This window comes from Sinocyclocheilus rhinocerous, unplaced genomic scaffold, assembly GCF_001515625.1.
Source record: "Sinocyclocheilus rhinocerous isolate Xijiao unplaced genomic scaffold, SAMN03320098_v1.1 scaffold558, whole genome shotgun sequence".
NCBI lineage: Eukaryota > Metazoa > Chordata > Actinopteri > Cypriniformes > Cyprinidae > Sinocyclocheilus > Sinocyclocheilus rhinocerous.
In genome coordinates, this window is record NW_015634502.1 from 1892871 (window position 1) to 1902354 (window position 9484).

The following is a 9484-nucleotide window of genomic DNA, read 5'->3' on the forward strand; positions in this document are numbered from 1 at the left end:
GCGATCCAAGCAGCACACTTTCACATGTGCTATTGATATGATTAATCAATTAATGTTAGCTGGTCATTTTGTGTCAGGATCAAAAAACAGTGATTTTTTTTTTTTTTGTAAATGCATCTGATCACTCCACACAATAATCTAGAAACAACGTGAATGAACAGCTTAAGCAGCAAACTTTGCAAAACACAAAATTTATGTCACTGCTAAAACTTTTGGTCATGACTGTATATTGAAGAGTTGAAGATGCCCCGTCTTCATGTAGTAGTGAATCTCCGTCTTTAAGACCACAGCTGGCAACCAGAGAAGCAACTGATTCTGTCCTCTTCATCACCTTCGATTCACACAGAGCAGAATAGAAAACATTAGTTGCTGGGAGAAGAAATTATATATTTTTTTTCTGAAAGAATGTGGAAATTAAAATGCCCCCTCCCCTCAACCACATGGCAATGAGAAGTCCGGCCCTTGCTTGGCCACAGAAGTGCTGAGTGAGTGTGGGGGATATGTGGGCAGTGTTTGTTTGGTTTACTTGCTTTTTCTTTTCCTTTTTTTAATTTTGGAATTTTTTTGTTTTTATCATACATCAAAGGACTAAGTGTCAAAATTCCCCTCACAGCTCCCCACACGCTTTACATCACAAATCCAAAACACTGTTGTTGAGATTAAAAATATTGCTATCAGCAAAATTATGACAGTGCGCAAAAAAATAAATAAATGTAAAAAAAATAGTAGGTGACAAAAAAATTATAAGTGAAAATGCAGAGCAGAAATTCAATTCAAATTAAGAGATGTTTAGAAGTCGAGACAAAAATACAACAAATTTGAGGCACAAAATTAAAAAGTAAACACATTTGTAAGTAAAGATTAAAAAAAACTGTCTACACCAGGCGAATCAAAGCGAACGTTGCAAAAACATCTCCTGTTATTGTTGGAAGCAGAGCCGTTGTTTTAACAGGGGTGTATTCCAGAAAGCACGGTTAATGTACCGTCAGCTAAACCCTGAACTTTCGGTTGATTAACCCCAAACCTTGCTTACTCGAAGTATGTGGTTCCAAAAACGCGTCCGGGAGTAAGTTCATTCAACTCCGAGTATGTTCCTGTAAGACTCAAGACATTCTCAACAGAGCGACGAATCGACGAGTCACTATGGAAACGGACGCTAAGAAAAAGCGCGCCATGCTGTTTCTTTCTTCTTCTTTTGTTCAATGGTCGTTTACATGCTTAGTGCATATCGCCACCTAATTGATGGTTGTGCAATCATTTTATTTTTTTTCCGTTTAATCTTTAATCCTTGAGAATATGAATTATATTGTTTGTTTGATGATAATTATATATTAAGTCATATCAGATATGTATTTTGATTTAGAATTTAGACATTATATAAAATTCAGATCCATGTGTGAGATGATAATATAAAATGTAATAAATAAATATAGAGTCACATGACTACACTGTAAAATCTAATTAGTTGGGCTTACTTAAAAAAAAGCATGCAAACCGATTGCCTTGAAAAAACTAAGTAAAGTGAAATAGGAATAGTATGTTGTACTGACAGATGCTTAGTTAGTATAGTTTACTTACACGAGAGTTCTGGTAACTAAAAAAGAACTGTAGGGGGTATTTCATCCTTTCATTTAGGTTTACTCATGACGTAGTATAGCTAACTCACTGACTCCCAGAGTGCATTGCGGTATGAATAAATTATACAGTTGCTTTGTTTTACAGTTGTTGATTTTATTTGACAATTTTATTTGCAGTCTTGTGTCAGTAGTAGCACAACAAAAAGAGCAAATAAAATGGTTATTGTTACAATTAATGAAAATAAATGAAATTGAATGGTTACCATTGTTGTGATTCACGTGCTGAATGTTTAAGTCTGTGTGTGACTTTAACATATTACCACACACTATTTAAGAATTATATAAGCCCATTTAAAAGCATCTCATGATATTTATGAAAACAGAAACTTGACAATGTTCATTAATAAACACACAATAAATACACTAATGCTTTAATTAAAAGAAAGGTCACTTTATAAATGCAACATATTTATTACTTTTCTTCCGTTGAAATCAAATAACTCTGACTTTATAATGCATTACTGCATTAACATCACGCGGAATAATAATATTTAATGTATCTGCATTACTGTAAGGGTAGGTTTAGAGTTGGGGTAGGTGTAGGTGTAGACTTTAATAAAACACAATCTAACAGATAGAAGAAAAATTTTATTGTTGGTTTCCTGTAGCTGTATCCCTTCTAGCCACAACCGCGAATATAACACATAATTACTGTATTTGCATTACTGTAAGGGTAGGTTTAGTAACTTAGTAACTTAGTAACATTTGTAACTTAAAGGTAGAGAGTAGACATGTGCCGGTATTCGGTAAGACGATATATCACGATAAAACCCATACAATGTTATCGTGGGCACTTCAAAATACCGTGAATAATTATTTATTCCAAATTATTCCGATTTTTTAAAAGTCATTTCAAAATTCATTTCATTTTAGGAATATTTTTCCCATCAGCTAGGTAAAATGCACAACACAGAGTAGCTTCCTCAAAGTCTCATGTGCACTCTGATGTGAACTGAACAAGCTCAACATGGATGAGAAGCGCATGGCGGAACGAGTGAAGGAGATGCGCTGAATGAAAGTGCACGTTCACTCTATGACAGCAGATGTATGGCGGCAATCCTATGCCATTAATAACCGAGCGCACCACTGATGCTGGCGCGCGCGGTAAATCACTTCCGCGAAAGGAAAACAGATTTACACGCGAGGAAACGGGAGCCCGCGAGCTCATTTCAAACCCTCGCGCGCGCGTGACATGTCCTCTGCGCGCAATACAAGCCCTCGCGCGCGCATGATCATTCCCCACATCCTCGCGCTCGATCTTTCCTCATCTGCTCGCGCGAACACTTATTTTTGTCAGTCGTGGGGCGGGGCTTGCTGTTTTAATTGTAACCTCAAATGTCATTGGTTATTCCTCTTTTCCGGAAGTCAGTGACTTAAGACATGGCATCAGTGGACCAGATACATGTGAGTTATCGTTTCATTTGCTTGTTTTATTTATTTATTTTGTCTTTATTTAATGTAATTTAATGCATTGTTCATAGAGTAGATCTTTTTCAGATACTTTATTAATAGGAAGTCTTCCGTTTACTAGTGATTGCAGTCTTCAGATGATAAGAGATACACATACGAACCCTTTTTATGTGTTTTATCTTTAATCTTGTAAATAGATACATCGTAATATTTGAAGATTTGTTTAGTCTGTGTTCCTATAAAACACAGGTTTCACCATGTATGCATTTGACACTTGTATTGCGCGCAGAGGACATGTCACGCGCGCGAGGGTTTGAAATGAGCTCGCGGGCTCCCGTTTCCTCGCGTGTAAATCTGTTTTTCTCTCGCGGAAGTGATTTACCGCGTGCGCCAGCATCAGTGGACGACGAGGTTGCTTTGTTTCTTCTCAATAGGTGAGTAACACCGTGTCTACAACAGCTAAAGTCTGCCTACACTGGACGCGATCAAACAACCGTTGAAAACCATTTGAAATGTGTGTCAGCACGTCATAAATAGAACCCGGCAGCAGTTTTCTGTTGGGGATTTGTTGCGCCGCACCGCTCACGTCCGTAGACACGGTGTAACATTGGTTTTGCTTTGTTTCACAGAACTAATCGTTGCCTGGGTTGCGTATGTATATGTGGGGCGGAGCTATCAAAATAGGGGCAAGACCCTTTTGGGGTAGGGGCGTGTTTGTTTTGGTGATTTCAAATATCAACATTGGCTACCAGAAATCACTTACTCTGCCTTTAATGGCATATGATTGCCGCCATACAGATGGCCCTGATGGAAAAGCAGTAGAGATGCAGCTGTTACCCCAGTAACCCAGTAAACAAAAATGAAAAATTCTTCTGAAGCATTTATTAATCTTAGTTCATTTCAACATTTAATAGCACATTTTATTAAAATCAAAATTTGTAACTGCATTATTTAACGGACCCAAGCGAACATGAACTAACAGTTGTATTTTGTTTTTCAACAAAGAATAATAACTTAACAAATGTAGCTATTGCTCATTTTAATGTCAATGCATTAAGGTTAACTAATGAGACCTTATTGTAAAGTAAGTATTATAAAGACAACACTTTTTTTCCAACATTTTTTCAGTATCGTGATCATACCGTAAACCGTGATAAAGGCTTCGGGCAATAATCTCAACATGAAAATTTGATACGTCACATACCGAGAGTTTAGGCAGTTTCTGCGCTACTTGTGCCATCTAGCGGAACTACAAAAATGAAATAGGTTTTCACAACCTTTGCAAACGGCTTTGTAGCGCGTCACGCCTCCCCCAACTCAAACATCACAAACACAGCTCTTACGAATCTACACGGAAATAAATTTAACTTGATGTTTAACTTACCTGTCGAGTAGACAGTCCGTAAGTACGCCATATAGATTGAAACCAAAACATTTCATTAAATTCCTCCATCTTGTAAAAACACTGCCAGTGTGTACCCTTGTTTTACCCCATTGTCTGTCTCTGTTATCTTCATTGTGTTCATTTAGTAATATTGATGAAATCTTTTTTATCATTGCCCATTCTCCAAGTTTTTTGGTCAGAAGTTACCATGTTATTTTTTTCTGTTGTAACAAAATGATAGAAATGACAGAATCTATCTTTTTTGTTGTTGTCAGATTATCATTCTAAGGACATTAATCTTGAATATATTGTATTATTGCTTTGTCTTGGGTAAATTTCACCTTCATAAAGCCAGATCCATTCGTTGTAAACTTTTGAATGTTTTCATCTGATATAAAGTCCCTTTTTACTTCTTTTAAGAATATGTCCAAACCTTTGAACTCAAAAGCTTCTAAAACATTTAACATTCTTGAGTCTGTTGTAAGGTATCTTTAAAAATGTTTATTGTTGATATATTCTGTTGATATATTCTGTTGATTTGCATAGCTCTTATAACTTCATTTGATGATGTTCTTTTGCCCCCTGTTACTTCATAACTGTTGTAATATTTTCAAACGCATTAAAAATATATACTTTTCATGTAGGGAGCAGCCATCTTGAATTCTCAACTGCGGGTTGAGCGAGGTGGACCGAGTTCCCGAGAAGGAACTCCGACTTGCGTGAGCGTTCCATTTGAAAAACCCGACATGGGGCTCTGAATTTCCTACCTCCGATGACAAATAGAATGCAGCAAAAGCCACTGGAAGGCAAGCCTGCAACCTTTAGCCAAAAAAGCATAACTACTAATGCTAACGCTGCTGTTTTGGTGGTACACACCGAATGCAACATTTTATGGTCCTGACTCTGAGTCTTCCAAAGAAGACATAGACCGTTTTAATTATTGATTGCTATCAGGATGTGAAGAGACTTTTAACCAGTATAACAAAAAATATTTCTGGAAAAAATGCTTACCCTACTTTAAATGTGCAAGGCTTCCTGCTTCCAGTTATTTTAAGCAGTACAAAATATATATTGCAAACTGGTATTATTTTGTATTGTTGTAATTATAAACACACTGTAGCACAAAATACTTTTCCCATTTACTGCACTCTGTTTTTCTTCTGGTTATTTACCTGTAGCGCCTAATGAATCGTAAGTCTCGCACATTCACAGAAAATAGCATACTTCCATGTTGCAAAATAAGGTGGATACAAATTCTTTGATTATAATGAGTTCTATTTGCTTTTGATGGGACGTGCAGCTCGTGTCCGGTGTAGACGCGGTGTTAAAAAAAATGTAAGAAATATTCCACGAGCAAGAGTGAATCGGCTGTAGTCACGAGGCCACAGGTAATCCCAGCCATGCTGATATTGAAAACGACTTTATAGGCTACCACAATTAAATATTATGTGATACTCACTGTTACTTTGTCTATTTATTGCTCTGCTAATGTAAATAGAACAAAGCCACAACAGAATGACACACAACAGTTTCGCCAACACACACTAGTGAATGACTCGGTGTTTCTGAACGAATCAGCAGAATGAATCATTCAGTGACTCGCCCATAAAGAGTCACTTGTTTAATTCTGAATGAAGCAGTGTTTTGAACAAATCAGTTGAATTAATAATTAATCATAAATTCACTTACTTGCCACCACCTACGAAGTAACCAGTAGAAAAACACCCACAACTAATGAACAGACTGTCTGGAACACACAAACATAGACATGCTAAGTGATTTAAACAATGAAAACTCCCAGCGCTGTTAGATTCTATCAACGCGCTTGAAACGCTGCTCAGCCAATCATATTTGAGAATTAGAACTAACTACTGAATAATAATATATATACTGTATTCTTTAAGTTTGAGTCTCAAAAATGGGAAACCTCATGGTTTTCAATTTGGAAAAACAAATAACTTGTTTTTATAGAGGCTGATTGGCCTCCAAAGTACATAATAATACTACTGACTTATATTCCAGCCAGAGGGCAGTTGGCCAACCACAATTCTGTAAGGACAGGATATTGGGTCAGACACTTCAACTCGCATCCAGCATGCAGGAGAAAACAGAGCTCTCTGTCATGCTAAAACGAACCACATGAACCAAACTCACTCTTTGACTTTAGAAAAGGGCATGACAATAGACAAAGAGCAAACCTCAGACAAGAATGTCATTTTGACTAACCTAAATGATAGTGTGGACAGCTCTAGTCACTGCATCTGATTTGGCTAAATGTTCATGTTGTTTATGCACTGCTGTCATTAATGACTTTGGCCCTGCTTGTTTACAAGTAATCTGTCATGGCATATCAGCCTCTGCTACGATCATGGCAACTGAGGTCTGTGTGAAATGAATCATGGGTGACACCAAAAAAGCAGCACTGGAAGTCAGAACAGCAGCTGATGCTTGACGAATTCGAATCCAGTTCCAACAGGTTCAAGCAAGGCCTCCATCCCAGCTGGGGGCTGGAAACCTCACTCGTGTACATTCTTTGGTCATCCACAATGATTCGTGATCTATCCTTATTCTGACAATAATCACATGCTCTCTACCAGTAACCTTTTCTCTCTCACTAATTGTCTTCTCTTAAAGGGTTTTCATGATTTTTGAAGGAGAGTGTGTGGTGAAACTGCACAGTCACTCTCTCAAGGACCCATCAAATGCCCACATACCCCTCTGTACATAGTGTACATGGTTACTGAGGTTTTATTTAAATTTTATTTCACAATGAAGAGCATTTGTGAGTCCATAGGGACGCTGAACTTGGCATTTCGCAGGGCGAAATGTCGCTTCTCAAGCTTCCTGGGAGGAATTAAATAGGTTTGGTTACATATCATTTTCAGCCATGGGAAGAAAATAAATCATACATTTACCAGAATATCGATATGAAAACAAGGAACGACGAACAAAATAAAACAAGCCGATGTTTAAATAGAGTTCGGAATGGTCAGCATGGTGTTGTGCCACGGGAGTGCTAAATGTCAAGTTTCTGTTTATACATGCTAGTTGTAATTTGAAAAGCGCTAGAGGACAGTGTTTGGGTAAAGTCCAGCTTGAAAGAATAATATGATAGACAATGACATTGTATAATGATAGAATATGAGAATATGATAGACAATGACACTCTTCATCCCTCCATCCAAATCCGCGAAAAGCACAACGTGGAAGACGTTCTCGTTTTAAAAGACTCGCTCTCAAACATTACCATAATAACCATCAAATCTCAGCCAAATTCATAACATTTGTGACCCTGGACCACAAAACCAGTCTTAAGTGTCAATTTTTCTGAAAAAAGCTGAATAAATAAGATTTCCATTGATGTATGGTTTGTTAGGATAGGACAACATTTGGTCGAGATACAACTATTTGAATATCTGGAATATGAGGGTGCAAAAAAATCTAAATACTGAGAAAATCGCCTTTAAAGTTGTAAACAGAGCTCTCTGTGATGCTAAAACGAACCACATGAACCAAACTCACTCTTTGACTTTAGAAAAGGGCATGACAATAGACAAAGAGCAAACCTCAGACAAGAATGTAATTTTGACTAACCTAAATGATAGTGTGGACAGCTTTAGTCACTGCATCAGATTTGGCTAAATGCTGATGTTGTTTATGCATTGCTGTCATTAATGATTTTGGCCCTGCTTGTTTACAAATCATCTGTCATGGCACATCAGCCTCTGCTACGATCATGGCAACTGAGGTCTGTGTGAAATGAATCATGGGTGACACCAAAAAAGCAGCACTGGAAGTCAGAACAGCAGCTGATGCTTGACGAATTCGAATCCAGTTCCAACAGGTTCAAGCAAGGCCTCCATCCCAGCTGGGGGCTGGAAACCTCACTCGTGTACATTCTTTGGTCATCCACAATGATTCGTGATCTATCCTTATTCTGACAATAATCACATGCTCTCTACCAGTAACCTTTTCTCTCTCACTAATTGTCTTCTCTTAAAGGGTTTTCATGATTTTTGAAGGAGAGTGTGTGGTGAAACTGCACAGTCACTCTCTCAAGGACCCATCAAATGCCCACATACCCCTCTGTACATAGTGTACATGGTTACTGAGGTTTTATTTAAATTTTATTTCACAATGAAGAGCATTTGTGAGTCCATAGGGACGCTGAACTTGGCATTTCGCAGGGCGAAATGTCGCTTCTCAAGCTTCCTGGGAGGAATTAAATAGGTTTGGTTACATATCATTTTCAGCCATGGGAAGAAAATAAATCATACATTTACCAGAATATCGATATGAAAACAAGGAACGACGAACAAAATAAAACAAGCCGATGTTTAAATAGAGTTCGGAATGGTCAGCATGGTGTTGTGCCACGGGAGTGCTAAATGTCAAGTTTCTGTTTATACATGCTAGTTGTAATTTGAAAAGCGCTAGAGGACAGTGTTTGGGTAAAGTCCAGCTTGAAAGAATAATATGATAGACAATGACATTGTATAATGATAGAATATGAGAATATGATAGACAATGACACTCTTCATCCCTCCATCCAAATCCGCGAAAAGCACAACGTGGAAGACGTTCTCGTTTTAAAAGACTCGCTCTCAAACATTACCATAATAACCATCAAATCTCAGCCAAATTCATAACATTTGTGACCCTGGACCACAAAACCAGTCTTAAGTGTCAATTTTTCTGAAAAAAGCTGAATAAATAAGATTTCCATTGATGTATGGTTTGTTAGGATAGGACAACATTTGGTCGAGATACAACTATTTGAATATCTGGAATATGAGGGTGCAAAAAAAATCAAAATATTGAGAAAATCGCCTTTAAAGTTATCCAAATGAAGTCCTTAGCAATGCGTAGGCTATTACTAATAAAAAATTAAATTTTGATATATTTATGGTAGGAAATTTACAAAATATCTTCATGGAACATGATCTTTACTTCTATAATTTTGACCCATACAATGTATTTTTGGCTATTGCTACAAATATACTCCAGCAACATAAGACTGGTTTTGTGGTCCAGGGTCACATTTGTTCCACCA